Here is a 15,722-nt window from a genome sequence, read left to right as displayed (position 1 = left end):
AAATGAGAAAGTATCTATTCTTCTAGGAGCTATGGAAAGCAGGATGTTTAATGGTTATATCAACAATAACACCTGTTCTGAAAACTTACACTTGCTTTCTAATTCTGTGCGGCGGTGCCTTCTACTCGCCTTGCTGAGGACAGGTGTTGGCACATGTTTGCTCTGCTGGAGATGCTGAAAGGCCTGTCTTAATGGACTTCCTGCTGACGCCACAGTGGACCATGGTCCTTGTAGTTAATGTCTGGGAGGAAATCAGACCTTGTCAGAAAGAGAAAAACAACAATCTGGGCTGCCATTCTTTACAGTTAGATTTCCAAAATGCTTAAAAAGATAAGGGCCTTTGCTACATGCTATCATTGTTAACTAAGCATTGGAATTGGGAACAAGCATTTCAATTCACAACAAACCTAGCCTAAGCTAATTTTTTTGTAGTATACTTTTAGTTTAGATGAACGTTTTTAGCCAAGCAGCTAGAAAATTAATGATGCAATCACTACTTTAGCATGATATTATTATTACCATCAATTCAACTTCAGAGACGGCGGTCTGACTGTGATGGCACGAGTGAGGGCTCCAGGCTCATTTCCGATTTCTGAGGTTTAAGTTACTTCTTTGGTATAAAGTTAGCCAAATTATAGCATTTGTGGTTTAGAAATAATAAGTGTTACATCCTTTCTCTATGCGTGAGGAATTTCTATACCAACTTCAGTCGTCTTCAGAAGCCTGTTCAATTTTATCTGGTAATTCTGATATACTGAAAATGACCCAGGCATAAATTCTTAGATATCTAAGTCCTTGTTTTGCTAATGTCATTACCACATTAAAATGCTTTTACCACTTGTTCTCCCAAAAATTATATGGAAAAAAAAGAGAGAGGGGGCGCACCCCAGGGGCATAGTGGTTAAGTTCTCGCTCTCTTCTTCGGCAGCCCAGAGTTCGTGGGTTCAGATCCCAGGCGCGGACCTACGCACCGCTTATCAAGCCATACTGTGGCAGGTGTCCCACATATAAAATAGAGGAAGATGGGCACAGATGTTAGCTCAGGGCCAATCTTCCTCAGCAAAAAAAAAAAGAGAGAGAGAGAAAGAGAATTGGATGAGTCCTCAGAGGAAAGACTGGATTCCATTACATGCGAATGTATATTAATTTATTCTTGGTGCTTCTCCATAACTCATTCTGATAATAAATTATCTAAGCCAGATATTTGCTGTAAAAATCCTCCAGTCATTTTATATAAATATTTTATTGGTACAGAAAATCTTTTAAAATGAGATATGGTAGGCATTTTCAAATACCAGTCTGAGTATACTATTCAGGAGAGATAAAGCCACACCATGCAGTTTTTATGTCTTTCCAACCGTAGCATAGTACATTTTTATAACAAATCCTAGGTGCTATTTTTAAAAAAGCTCTATCATGCATTTTACTTACATATTGCTATCTACTAGTGTTTATAAACACAAGAAATTGAACCATGTCACTCACACTCTTAAGATGTCTAGCGATTGTATTAAATTCCTGGAGAGAAAATAATATGCTTTCCTCGTTTAGAATTTCCTTAAGATTAAACAGGAGCTAACTAATAATGAAACCCAAGAGTCTAATGGTAGTGTTCTCATTTAGAAAGAAGGCTCTAGACTTTCAATTGGAGGGTTAAAAAAAAAATCAGTGATACTTGCTTCTGACAGATTAGAGAGGAATGAAGTTGGATCACTTAGTTTAGAAACTGCTTTACATCTGTTTCACTAACAGGAGGGGAGAAAAAGTAGGCTTGATTTATTGAAATGGCCATGGAGTCCAAATAAAAATTTTATAGCTTGAGCAAATAAAGTGTCAGATTGAAGAGAATCAGAAAGAAGGTTTCTCTGAAGATACATTACCTTTGAAATGGATTAGCAGACGGCAGGGAGCTACTCAATATTTAGGTTAAATACCTGTCCGCTTGGTAACGTTGTCCCGTGCTGTGAGCCGTGCAGACTTAACAGGAGCCAGGTACATGACTAATGACATCTCTGACTAGAGCAATTAGGACTCTTTTTCCCCCTCCTTCTGGTGGATAACCTCTAGTGAAGTTATGAACCGGTATAGCTGGCTGAGTCTTCAAAGAGTGAAGGGGATTACTGGCCTTCTGCCTCTGTAAGTGTGTCAGAGATGAGAGCATTCTATCTGGGGAGGGCAGGCCGGCTTTGATGGGGAATGATGTGATACCGGTTGCTGAGAAAGCATCTGATGAGTATTCTCTTATCGGATGCCTTATTTTATGTGCATCTTTAGGTAGCAGATGTGAATATTAGTGGAGTACTTTACATTTTCAAGGGAGAAGTGACAAAGGCTAATTATTTAACCTGTATTATGCATCAGACACTCTGGTGAGTACTTTCCAATTGTACTCAGATCACACACCCAGTGAAGTGGCAGGCCCAGTGTTTGAACTGTGATTCAGCCTGGGGCCAAACCTGTGCTCTGAAGCAGAATGTCCTAAAAGACATGTAGGTGGTCGCCATTACTGTCCCCATTTTATAGATGATTGAACAGAAGTCACAGGCTAGGAAGGGGCAAAGCTAGGAGGGGCTCAGAGTACGTATTCCTTCTCTGGTCCGTGAGCTAGATTCACATGTGAAGAAAGAATTCAAGTCTCTTCCCCAGCAAATTACTAATGGCTCTGTGGGTGTGTGTGTGTGTGTGTGTGTGTGTGTGTGTGTCAGATGGGTTGGGGGAAAGGAAAGAGAATATCATTTACTGTTGAGGTGTTTTTATGTTTTATAACAAAAGCCAAGCAAATGTTGTCAGAAAATACAAAGCTGAGTGACTCATGGAAGAAGAGTCTCCTCTCTGTGGGCTGGTGGACCTGAGCTTCGGGGAGCCCATCAGAACTCGGATCTTACGATGAGAAGGAGAGGGTGCTTTTGAATTCTGTGCCAGCGTGCAGTCAGCGCCTGGGTTGGGGAAAAAGAACAGGCCAAGTGGAAGGACTATTTTCAAATCCCCTCTCACTCATGCTTTAATGGCAGAGTCTCATTTGGGGCCATTTATCTAGATGGTTAGTTTTGATGTTCATAACTGTGCACTTGTCTTTCTGGAGTGGCTTCTGAAAGGAATGATCATTAGTGAAGTTTGAGGGGAAATGGATAAAAAGCCTTGCCTTCTCATAACAAGGTGAAATCCCTTCTTAGCCTTAAGCTGCTGAGACACTTTAGACGATTTGCAGCAATCTCTAGCATTAAGGAAAAATCCAGTGTTCAATGAAAAATGTTTAATTTCTGAACCTACTTGTGGGAGGTTGATCTGATGTGCTTACAAGCATGTGATTTCTGCGATTAATGCAGGGAAGTGTCTGAAATACGTGCTTCTGCTAAGTAAACGGTTCTCAGACAGCCCTCCCTCTTCGTGCTGCTGAGATCCACTGATGATGGTCTTCTTCTACTTTGTACACACATTGATAAGGTTCTTACTGTGTTTTTCTGCCATGCTTCTACTTTGGTATGACTGTATTAGACAGACATTAAAAATATATGAAAAAGTAAGGAGCTGACATTGAAAACTTAGAATTGTGACTTTCATTTTTAAATAGTTTATGCACTATTTTTTGAGATGAAGAGATTTGCGTATTATCTATTAATTTCTTTTTTTGAGCACCACCATTTCCAAGTGCCATGCCATTTGAATACGTTTGAGAACAACTCTGCTATGTGTTTTAAACCTTTTCCCCATTATTGTCATTAAGCAAGTACAAATGTTTTTAGAACATCCTCAGTATTTACTGTGGATGTTATAGAGTTCCTAGTAGAGTGGGGACAGCCTGCAATTTTTCAATCATTGATTCAGCAAATACTTGACTGCTTCTTGTGTGCCAGGCACTGTGCTGGGTACAGAAGCTCCGTGGTGAAGAAAACGAAATCAAAACCAAACAAAAACAGAATCTTCATCTGTTTGGAGGCTAGTGATGGAGATAGAAATCAATGAAATACAAAAATACACGTAAACTGTGATAAATGCAATGAAATAAAAATCTAGGAAGCTAAAAGAATATTTATAATCAAGCATGATGGAGGGTAGACAAAGAGGAGGACAGAGGAGGCTAGTCTCAAGAAGCAACATTTAAAGTGAGTAAGATTTAAAGCATAGGAATCAGACAGGCAAGGAAGAAAAGATTGCTGTATTAGGATTCGTTTCAGCTAAAATAAGGTAGACGTTTATTTTTATTTTGCATGAACTTGAGTCAGTATTGGCTGAACCACATTCTCAGAGACCCTTGGTTCATGGATTTGTTTCTCCACCTTGTGGTCCACAATGGTGCCCCATCCCCAGCCCACACGTCTGCATTTCAGCCAACTGGCAGGAGAAGGGTAAAGGACACTTCTGCTTACATCCCGTTGGCCAGAACTCAGTCATATGGCAACACTCAGTTGTAAGGAAGGCTGGGAAGTGTAGTCTTTATTTTGGGCAGCCGTGTGCCCAGAGTTCTGCTCTTGAAAAGGGAAGGAATTGTGTTGAGAGATCTGGCAGTCTGCCACAGTCACTTATCACATGAGAATCACAGTCTGGCTTGTTTTCCCCCAGCCAGAGGCAGCTGGCACATCATCCCTTCTGCCACCTCCTGCTCTTTTTTTACTGCACTTTTCTCTGAGGGAAGGTATGACAATGCATAGGTGAGGTTAGCAAGGGTCCAATGGACTGCCTGCAGTGGCCTATTGTAATCTCTCCAATTGATCAATCCTAAACTCTTGACTTAGGCATGACTGGAAAATTTCACTAGTTAGTAAGTGAAAACTAATTACATATTAGTATTGTTTTTATCCCTTTGGTGCCTGGCAGAGCATCTGGCACATGGCTTACAAATTGCTTGTTAATTTGGTTATTGACTAATGGCGAGGAGAAGGAAACACATGTGGTAGTTTTCAGTGGCCCAACAAGATAAATGACAAACAGAAGAAACGAAAGTGGTGATTATAGATAGTAATCTGTGTGAGTTCGAGATGAGAAAGATCGACACAGATTCGCACCTTGGAATTGACGTGCCCTCACACATCATCAGGTCCTTCTTTCTAAAGGTAGATTGAAGTTGGAGTGGCTCAGATGCTTAGCTGGGCTCACACAGTTGTTGGTAGCAGAACTGCTTTTTCAGCCTGTTATACTTTTCTGGAAGGGCTCTGTAGCATGGCTAGGAGTTGGTCTGGTCTTGGGTGTGTGGTTTTGGATAGGTGGAGAGGAAGACTTTCCATACCTGTGTTTGAGTTTACTGCAAGGTCAGTGTGCGTAATATGGCTTCTGAAAAATAGGAAAACGTAACGAGGGACGAGGAATCACTTACAGTAGATAGGCCTTCACTGGGCAACCTGCAGTGGCCAGTGCGTCTGTGAGAGGGGGAGAATGGCCTGATGTACCTGTCCTGTGGAACAGTCAGTGGACTCTGTTGTTTGTAAACTTCTCATTCCTTTTGTTCTTTCATAGTATCTGGTAGCACAGCTTCTGGTCCTAGAATGCCTGGTGATCTTGGGAAAGTTACTTCATTTATCTGTGCCTCAATTTTCTGATCTGTAAAATGTGAATAATAATGACACATAGCTCCTAGGGTTGTAGTGAGTCTTAAATGAGTTAATATAAAAGAAGTGCTTAGAATAATGCATGGCACAGGGTCAGTGTTAGCTTTCATTTTTGTTACAGGTATTAGAAAAAAAATATGTGTAGCATAGTAATAAAATGAACACCCCTGAACTCACTTAAATTATGAACCAGAACATTAGAAATACCGGGGCCAGCCCAGTGGTGCAGCAGTTAAGTTCGCACGTTCTGCTTTGATGGCCCAGGGTTCTTCGGTCCGGATCCTGGGCACGGACCTACTCACTGCTCATCAAGCCACGCTGAGGCAGCGTCCCATATAGAAGAGCTACAACTCTACAACTATGATACACAACTATGTACTGGGGCTTTGGGGAGAAAAAAGAAAAAGAGGAAGATTGGCAACAGATGTTAGCGCAGAGCCAATCTTCCTCAAAAAAAAAAAAAAACTACCGCTGTTTTATGAGTTTCTTCTTATCTCTTTTTCTTCCTCTGTAGCCCCATCCATTCAGCCTGTAACAGGGTAATTTTCTTTTATAGTAATGGAAAAGAAGAGTGTGTGTTTCCTCATATATATTTCTGATTCATGAAAAAGGACCTCATCAGATTTACTACTGTTGAATTGTAGCTCTCTTGCTTAAAAGAGGAATTTTGTAAATTATATCAGTTATCCACCTCGATATATTTAGGGTCCTAGCCATGAGCCATGATTCCACGGTCTGCAGAAAACACCCCACTATTTATCTGTGCCAGTCAGTATCTCATCCATCCTACTGGGCAGAGTTCATGTGATTTTGGTATTCTAGAAGAGCCTTGTAATTATTAAATGTTTAACATGGAGAATCAAGTTGGCATTGGCCCTTTATAAGCTCTGTCCTGCGGGGCCTGATGGGTCACGTCTGTAAGCATTGGCTGTGAATTGTCAGAAGCCTCGTGTGTATGTGGACAGACTGTCGAGATCAGGCACCCATTCCGGGGAGACTCTGAGAGGGGAAGAGAGAAGAGGAGTAAGGGTGTTATCTGGAACATTCTGATGAAATGTACTTCTTAAAAATCTAGCTGTGCGATTAGGTCAAAATAAATTAGTTACAGGTTAAACGAGAAAAGATAATTCATTGATTTTTAAATTGGTTTTCTTTTAGACTTTATTTCATTGGTTGTGGATATATTTTTATTACCAACAATATATAAAACATTGTGGGATTAAAAGCAAAACATTCAAAGACAGGGTTTATAGTCTAATAGGAAAGAGATACAGATGGACACAGTTACCATAATTCCAGGTAGTTGCGTGTGTTGTAGCAGAAGGAAAGTTCGGTGGGAAAAGTCAGAAAGAGAAACCACATTCAGCTGGGCAGATCAGCATTTCAAGGAGGGGATGCTGTTTGAGTGGGACTTAGAGAGGTGTTTGGAGTTCAGATCCTTATATTGGGAGGGAGGGCCTTCTGGGTGGAGAAGAGAAGGCCTGGAGACAGAGAAGCACAGGTGTCAACTGGGCTTAGTGAGGGGTAGTCGGCAAGCAGCCTGGAGGGGAGGCTGAAGCAGATTCTAAGGGGCCTGGTCGGAGGAAGCATTTGGGACTCAGTGGAGGTCGGGTGCCCTCAGAGGAGGCAGGAGAGTGACGTGTTCAGAGCTGGGGGTTGGGTGTTGAAGGGGGTGGGGGGCAGGGTTTTGCAGGAAGCTCTGGGAATTAGCAGAACCAAGGCAGAAACACTGGTGAAATGGCTTATTGTGAGAGCCCAAGCAAGAGGTCCCAAGGACTTAAGCCAGGTTGGTGGCAGTAGGAGGGGTCCCCTGCAGCTGAGTGCACTGAGCTGATGCGCAGAGAGAGGACTGGGAGTAGCTGGTGACTGGTACTGGCTTAGGCGGTAAGTAGGTGAGGAGGGAAAGTCCAGGATGATTACAGGGCTGGAGCCACAGCTTCTGGCTGAATGATGGGTTATCAGGGGCTAACTTAGGAGAGAGAGAGTTCATATTGTCAGATATCAAAGAATTATAATCTTTTAAGAGAATAATTTAAAGAAATATAAGTTGTTTAACATTACAGACTTTCCGAAATAGAAAAAGTTAATTGTAAACCCCTTCACCATGACTGGTTTTTGTATATTCATTTCTAATCATGTCTGTTTATGTGCTTACAGTTATAGTCATCGTGCATATAGGATTTTATTTGTTGCTTTTCACTTAACTTTAGATTATAAGCATTTCCCACATGGCTGTATTTGTTCCCTTAAGGATAATTATAATGGTTGCACAACTAAGAATTTTAGAGCAGGAAGAAATTGTTAGCTGTTTACCGTAGTAGAGACTTAGTGTGGTTGACATGATTTTCATGAAATTGCATATATTCATTTGTGATGTTTATAAGCTGAAAGTTGGGAGAAATGTTGACTCTAGAAATAGATTCGTGAGGCCTCTGGTTACAGGTAAGAGGTACAAGAGTTTGCTGAGGGAGAGAGTTTTGAGGGAGGAGAAAATAAGAACGATTCACTTATTTGTTCAAGGGAATTACCTCAGTACAATATAATTTAATGTTGATATGTTTTTTTCTACGGATATCACTGGTACAGTATTTACTAGAATTAGGTGCTAAGGGCACATCTGATGAATATCAGTGTATTTCACATTTATTGCTGATGGCAACAAATAAAGCCAGAAAAAAACCTGAGACATGACCTGATAAGTGATTTGAAACAGTTTCCAAACTGGGGATTCAGAGGTCTAGAAAAATCTTCTGTTGACTAAAAAAATCTCTCAGAATAGCTATTTGCCAGAATTTGGGCAGGTTGAGCCCATTTGGCATTGTCTAGGGACATTTTTGGTAGTCACAACTGGATGAGGGAGTGCCACTACCCTCTAGAGGGTAGAGGCCAGGGATGCTGCTAAACATCTATAGTGCACAGGACAGCCCCCCAAAAAGAATTATTGGGCCCAAAATGTCAGTAGTGCTGAGGTTGAGAAACTTGCATCAAAATAAGAAAAAAATGCTTATCTTTGGCACCCACGTTTTAAGTTTAGATGATAAGAAGATGTCTGAAATTCTGTGTTTACTTTGTGAATCCCACCCCCTCACCCTAAAGATACACCTTCTTGCTGTCTTCAGAAGACCGAGCCTGCCTTGTTGTCTGCACAATAGACAGTTCAGCAGAGCTAGACCAGGAGGGAAGGAGTCTGTCTGCATCTCCCGGCCGAGGTGCGCTTTCAGCGGTTCACGTTCCACCAGGCTGCACTCGCAGGCGCTGGGCAAGCCCTGCACCCGTGGAAAGGCGTTTGGTGTCTCCATATTCCCCTGCTCATCACTGAATTTTCTGTCCTCGTTTTTGCCGAATTTGAGAGAGTGAAAAAAGAACTGGGAGGCTTCTAAAGAGAGAAAGTATGCAATTACTTTTAATTTTATGAAGTTTCAAGCCAATATACATGAGAGGCCAGAAGGAAATGTGCGTTAAGTAACAAAGCTAAATTTTCAGACAGAACTAGAGCTGAGGTGTGAAATGCACCTGGCATTAAGGATTTGGGGGGAGTCTGCCCCTCTCCATGCACCAGGGGACAAGGCCTTCTGTGGCTGTTCTCACATTTTAGTTACTTTTTTGAGCTAGAATAGATTATTTCGTTTGGTTCGATTTATAAATAACATCTGGTCTTTGGAAAAATCAAACTACAATCACTTCAAGAAGCACTCGTGTAAATTAAGATAATTTTAGTAGTTTAAGAAAGAGAAGAAGAATTCCCTGTTCATTCAATACGCCCCCATGTCCTTGGTGTGCCTGAGGGCAGGTTGACTCCCTAGATCAGCTCACCTCTTGATGGTACATTGTCTTCTTCCATGGGTTTAATTTATTGATTGTGTGTGTGATAACACATGAAGTTTAGAGATTCATGAAAAGATGAAGATGGCATTACAGTGGGTGTACTGTGTGTAGACACTGATATGCTTTCCCGAGCACAGTGCATTTTCCCAGTCACAGTGCTCATCACAGCTTATTGTAACCCCTTATTTTATGACTTCTTCAAAACCAGATGTCAGCTCTGCAAGATCAGAGATCAGGGTGTCTTTTTGTTCACTGCTGCCCACCCAGCACCTAGCACTGTTACTGAATACATACCCAGGTTCCTTACCTGCCACACAAGAGGGGCCAAATAAAACTGGAACGCCAGGCTTATGGCAAGGAAAGAGTTTTTATTTCCGGTGACTTCAGCCGGGAGATGAGAGCTCTCAAATTCGTCCCGTCTCCCCGAAAGATGGGAGGCAAGGGGTTTAAAAGGTTGAGAGGAATGTGGCTGCTGGTAGGGAGGGGGTGCTGTGGCCTTGCTGGTCTGCGCTTTCCAGTCAGCCTGTATTTGGCCTTGTGAGGATGCTTGGAGGGAGGAGGAGGGTGAGATAAGGGAATCACAGGTGGGTGTCCTTCAACCGTCTCCGTGGTGGATGGTGGATTCTGGCGCCAGGAAGCCAAGGAGTTAAGGTCTGAGAAGCTTTAGCTTCTTGATATTTTCTGGATATCAGTTTCCCTGTAACAAACCTCAAGAGCTAGTAATTAGCCAAAACTTCAGTGTCAGCCCAGCTTGAGGCTACCTGGGCTTTTAACAATTTGTAACTTCTATCTGCCTTGTGAAGTTCAGGGATACAAAGGTTTAAAAAACTGATATTTATGTATGAATGTAACTTAGAGAAGCACGGAAAGAGGATGGGTGCTTTTGGTTTTAACCACATATGTGCTGGATTTAATGTAGGGGAGCTGACGTCAGGGCCGGCATCAGTACTGCGTCTGACCCCTGGCGACACTGCAGTGAGTACTTGTTGAGTGCATGGATGAAGGCCTGAGAAATGTGACACACAGCCGAGGTGTAACATGGACATGCAGTTGCTACCCCGTAGGTTCAAGAATCACTTCCTCACTCCTACGTTCCCTGGAAGTGGTCCTGTAGAGGACTCATCTGGAGCCTTGGCGGAAACCAGCTCTTTGACTCATGAATCTTGAGCAAGGTACCATTTACTCTGTTGAGTGCAAAAGACAGGTTCTCAGCAGAGCATAGCAGGAGATGTCAGGCAGGAGAGTGTTCCTGAGTCTCATGGGAGGTGCCCTCTGGTTAGCAGAGTTGACTTTCTCCCTGTCCCAGGTGAGGTTCTGCCAGAGAGCTGGACATCCTGAATGGGGGATCACTCAATTCTGATTGCCCTAACCAGCTCTTCTGAAGCTCCAGTATTATTACCTATGTGGTTGCAAAAACTGCCTCCAGCCAGTCACAACACCTGGATCTGGCATTCAGATTCCCAGGACAGTTTTCATCTGTACCACCAGGCTGTCTTACCACTGTCTACACATTTTACAGTAATGACTAGGCACATAGATGCACAGTCCCACTGAAACTGTGAGGTTGGTTACTCATGTGGACAGTACCAAGAGGGACTGAGCATGGGACACAACCCACCACACCTCCTGGGGCCCAGCAAGTTGATGTAAACATGGTGGGCATCAAAAAGGCACACGTTACTACTAAGAAGCTTGTAAATCTCATGGGGGGTGGAGAGGGCACACAGATTTAAGTGGTATATCTAAACTGCTCCAAATAAACAGTATAGAATAAGCCTTTTGTATTTTCTGACCATTTTGTAATTGTCACATCTGTAGAGTAATATATTATGCATTTTGAACAAGGTATATCTTTGTTACCCAAAACATATTACTTTATTAATAGCTAATACAAGCTTTGTGAATTATGTGGGAATGGGGGTATATGAGAGATTCCAGCCAGATTGACTAGAACAGCAGGGAGGAGGTGGAGGAAAAGTGGTAGGACGACACCCAGGTTTCACATATGGTGACCGACCACTGCCTTCTCTTCTGGAGATTCCCTGCCTCCCTTCACCAAATGCACCCCAGTCAGCGCGTTGGCACTGGAGTGACGAGGATCTCTCTGACTTTGTCTGCATCTCATTGTCTGCTCCATCACTCTGATTTCCAATTGTCTCCGTACATCTGGTTTCAGTTGTGATGTGTTGCTCTGACCAGTCCTGAAATAACATGTGCAAGACACCTGAGACAGGGCGTTTCAGTTGACTTGCAGTAAGTCCCAGCCTACCTTTGTAGCGTCTTCTCTAGCCTCTACCTTCATGCTCCCGGGCCTTTACTGGTGACGTTTCCTTGGCTTGGTACACCTTTCCCTCCCTTATCCCTCCTGGATCAGTGCTTTGCTTACGTGTCATCTCGTCTGTGAAGTCTCTGTTCTCCAGAGTGCTGCTGTCTTCCAGCCTGCAGAGCTGTGACATTCCTCACAGTTGCAGCAGCACTTACTGCCGTCAGCATGAGGACAGTTGTGCAGGCAGTGGTGTCTCCAAAAGATAGTGAGGTTTCAGGTGTCAAAGATTGCACTTGCTTTGTGTTTGTGACCCCAGCAAGGAGAACCTTGGTGAACAACGACTTGAACTGATTTGGCACCTGAAGGGAGAACATGAAGGAGAGAGAGGGTGGAGCTGGGTCAGAATGGTGAGATCTTGGGGCAGTAGAAACTGGGGGCAGTGATGTAGAGTAGAATGCAGACTTCAGAGATTTATGCTTTTGAATGTGCATACTCTGAATTTTTTTTTTGACTTAAAATGTGCCTAATTGTTTACATTGGAATGGCTGCCATGAGTTACATCAGATGGAGACTTGTTTCATCTCTATGAGAAGACAGCCTCAAGATATGCACTGTGTGCACTGTTTTTTTAAACATTTAGTTAATTTGTTCCTCTAAATATCTTTGTGAGGTGGGATGGGGATTTTAAAGATAAGGGGATAGAGGACATAGGCATAGTCACACAGCAGTTAAGCACCGAGTCACATGCCGCAATCATGTACTAAACACTTGGGTTTAGCCCTGACATCGCAGCCCCTGCTCGTCATGATTGCCATCGCAGGGCCAGGTGTTCCCGAGGGAGGAGCCCCGGGAGAGGACTGACCCAGGGTGATCCTGACCCAAGGAACACCTGTGACGTGGCCCTTGTCATCATTACCTCCACATCTGCCCCCTGTTCCTGACGTGACTGCGCTGTCCAGACTCTCATCACTTGTGCCCAAGTCCTGCAGTAAATCAGCTTCCCTTGCTGCTTTCCAGTCTAATCTTTTTTTTCCAGGGTTTCTATACACGTTTTAAATTGAGGGGTTCCTCTTGTACATGGTGGCTATTCCGTTGTTGTGTTTTGATGATTAGGGTTTTTATTAGCCCTGTAATGATCTCTCCCTTTCCATGGAAGGCTTTGCGCCTATCTTCCTGTTCTCTTAGCTCATCTATGGAGGCCGTGCCAGCAAGCTCAATTGCAAGATGCCTGTCACTCAGGTTCCTGCTGTTCAGTGATGATGCAGTCAGTATGCTTTAATGACCCTGTGAAGGATGTATTTTTAATGGAATTGCCTTCAGTATTTAGGTCCTTCTGTTTTCCTTGAGACCAACGTGCTCAGAATGTGAATCTAAACCCTTTGCTCTCTCATTATGCAGTGGGAGTCAGACACATTAAATTAATTGACTGTGGCCCTAAGTTTCCTACACCCAGTCTGTGTTTTAATCCAGTGACTTAATGCTTGCTAGGCACTGGGCACGTGAACCGTTAATCCATTTATCATTTTTGGTAAGTTACTTCTGTCTGCTGCATCATCCTCAGTAGACACTGTGCCCTTTATATATCGTGTGAGTCATGGGGCTGTGGGCACTGTCAGCCCTGTGATTAAAACCTGCTGTGCTTCCAACACAATAAACTGCGCATGAGCTTCAGGAGCCAGTTTTCTTAACGTGCTTCACTTCCGTTGTTTTTTGTTTTTAGTTTTTGCATATAGCTCAGTGAGTCTTCGGATAGTAATGGCCAGACATTAGGTATGGAGAGCCTTGTTTCAAAGATCTTTTGAACAGGATCAGCGTTGGCTGGGCGCAGGGATCCTCAGTTTCCTTCAGACTGTTGCTGGGAGGCCTCGCTCTGCATTTGCGGGCTTCCCTGTGGCAGAAGGAGTTGAGCCTCCTCTGTTCCCCTCAGAGTCTTGGTTACCAAATATTACCAACTCGACACCCTTCATAAAGACTTCACCATAGGCACTTCTCCCACTTCCTCCAGCCACTGCTACCAAAAAGCAGCTCTTGCTCACAGAAAACTGGGTTGGCTTTTGAAAACTTCTTTCTAAACCTACTCTTGCACACCTGATATGAATACCCAGAACGATGGAAGGCAGAACGTTGATCGGCAGTCCTATAAGTAACGTTAATTAACCAGTTCAGACAAATATTTGTCATCAATATTTTCATATTGTAATGTGTTGCCGGTTGTTATTGTAAATACTCAAAAAACCAAGTGCCCAGATGGACTGACTCACCTCCCCACCTCCGCAGACTACCACCTCCACCAGCCGTTCTCTCGTACCCTCCCACCCGCCTGCCATGAAACATGGTGTAAAACAATAACTCAAGAAAGGGAGGCTGCACCATGTAGCGAAAAATCAAAGACAGCGTCATCTGATAAAGCCTTGAGGGCCTTTCAGATGCCCAATGGATGTTATAGTCTAATGGGAAGATTCTAAGTAAGAAAATAAACGAACCAGTGGTTTAGGAGGCTGGTGTGTGTTCTGAAGTAAATGAAACAAGGCAATGGGATAGAGGCCGTTTTAGAGAGGGCCGTCAGAGAAGGCCACGTGCCTCTCGGGGTGACGTTGGAGTCGAGAGCTGAAAGAAGCCCACCCAAAACATGAGCAGCATGAGGAGCAAGCGCAGGAGGAGCCAAGGACAGGAGGGTGTCAGGCAGAGGCACCCCCAGGACAGAGGGACAGGAAGAGGCGGCCTCTCCCAGCCCAGACTGGGTCCTAGTGACACTGCTCCCCTCGGCTTTCATCCCTTCTTGCGTACCAAACCCTGACCCCCAAAGAGAGCCGTTAAACAAAGCCTTTTCCCGTGAGGCCAGGGGCAGTTGCTCCCACAGTCCCTCTCTTCCAGCCAGCATAGCTCTGGGACGATTTTCTCTCCTGGATGTCAGGCACTTCAGGATCCAAAGACAGAGGAGCAGACCCACAATTAACTTATCTAACCTTGTGACTAACATGGGCAAAAATCCATTTTTCCTTCTTTAATTACATACATGTTTGCTTTCCCCGAAGAACCACTGCTCCTAGGGCTGGCCTGGCTGGTAGCTAAGACTGAGAGACTGGAGGGATTCCTGCACCACCTGACCATTGCACTTCTTGGTGTGCTGATTAGGTGTACATCCTCTGCTGGGTAAACGTGCTAGGCTTCAGTGCTCTTTCATGAACTGAGCAGAACCAGATGAGAAATACGTCAGAAGGCTGCCACTGACAGGCCAAGTTTCAGGCAGGATGTGGCTGCTTTATGTCTCAGACTACCAGCGAGAAAAGTTGCAGCTCAGAAGCCAAACGGACAGGCGAGAGCCTGGCCTCTTATCTACAAAATTAGAAGCCATTCTTAAAATACCCCAGGCTTTTATTGATCTATTTCCTAATAGAGCTCTAAGTAGGAAGTGAAATTTTTAATGGTCCTTAAAGATCTTGCAAATGTCATCAACTCATTGTGTACAGATCTTGGAGGATAAGGGGAACCTGGGACTACTAAGTAAGGCCCGGGCAGCGTTCTGGGAGAAATTAGAGGAGAGAAGAGGAAAGAGTGCCTGTGAAAGAATTTATAATCCCATGTGGATTTGGGAATGGGACAGACACAGGAAAATACAGTGCAGCTTGGGTCTAGCAGGAGGTAGAGATGGTACTGCCGGTGGTTCAGGGCATGGAATCAGATTACTTGAGTTCAAATCTCAGTTCCACAACTTGTTTCCTATGTGACCTTGGGAGGCTTATTTAATTGTTCTGAGCTTCAGTTTCCTTATCAGTAAAATGAGGACAATCATAATGACACTTATTAAAAATATCAGTCTAGATAATTCACATAGAGAGCCTAGCACCAAGCCCGGCCATGTGTTTTTCTTTACTGTTGGACAGTCCTCCTGGAGTTGCTGTGGAATGGTTTCTGGCCAGTCTTGTAGTGGTCCTTCCCTTAGGGAGGGGTTAGCAACCTTTGCTTTTTAAATATTAGTTTCTATTTTATTGGGCAATGTGTGATCACCAATTAGCAGTGGGTGGGACAGAAAGAAGCAGATAGAGCCAAGAGCAAAGGAGTCGTAAAAACAGGACCGCACAAATGGC

At 43.6% G+C, this 15,722-nt stretch overlaps 1 protein-coding gene across 5 annotated transcripts in view; it reads left to right on the top strand.

Annotated features, from left to right (window-relative positions):
• Positions 1–15,722, top strand: part of ARFGEF3 (ARFGEF family member 3) — a 158,050-nt gene that overhangs the window by 42,379 nt on the left and 99,949 nt on the right. The window lies entirely within an intron of this gene.

The sequence above is a fragment of the Diceros bicornis genome, chromosome 23 (assembly GCF_020826845.1).
Source record: "Diceros bicornis minor isolate mBicDic1 chromosome 23, mDicBic1.mat.cur, whole genome shotgun sequence".
NCBI classification, from domain to species: Eukaryota; Metazoa; Chordata; class Mammalia; order Perissodactyla; family Rhinocerotidae; genus Diceros; species Diceros bicornis.
The sequence above is the reverse complement of the archived record's forward strand: the minus strand, read 5'-3'. Positions and strand labels throughout refer to the sequence as shown.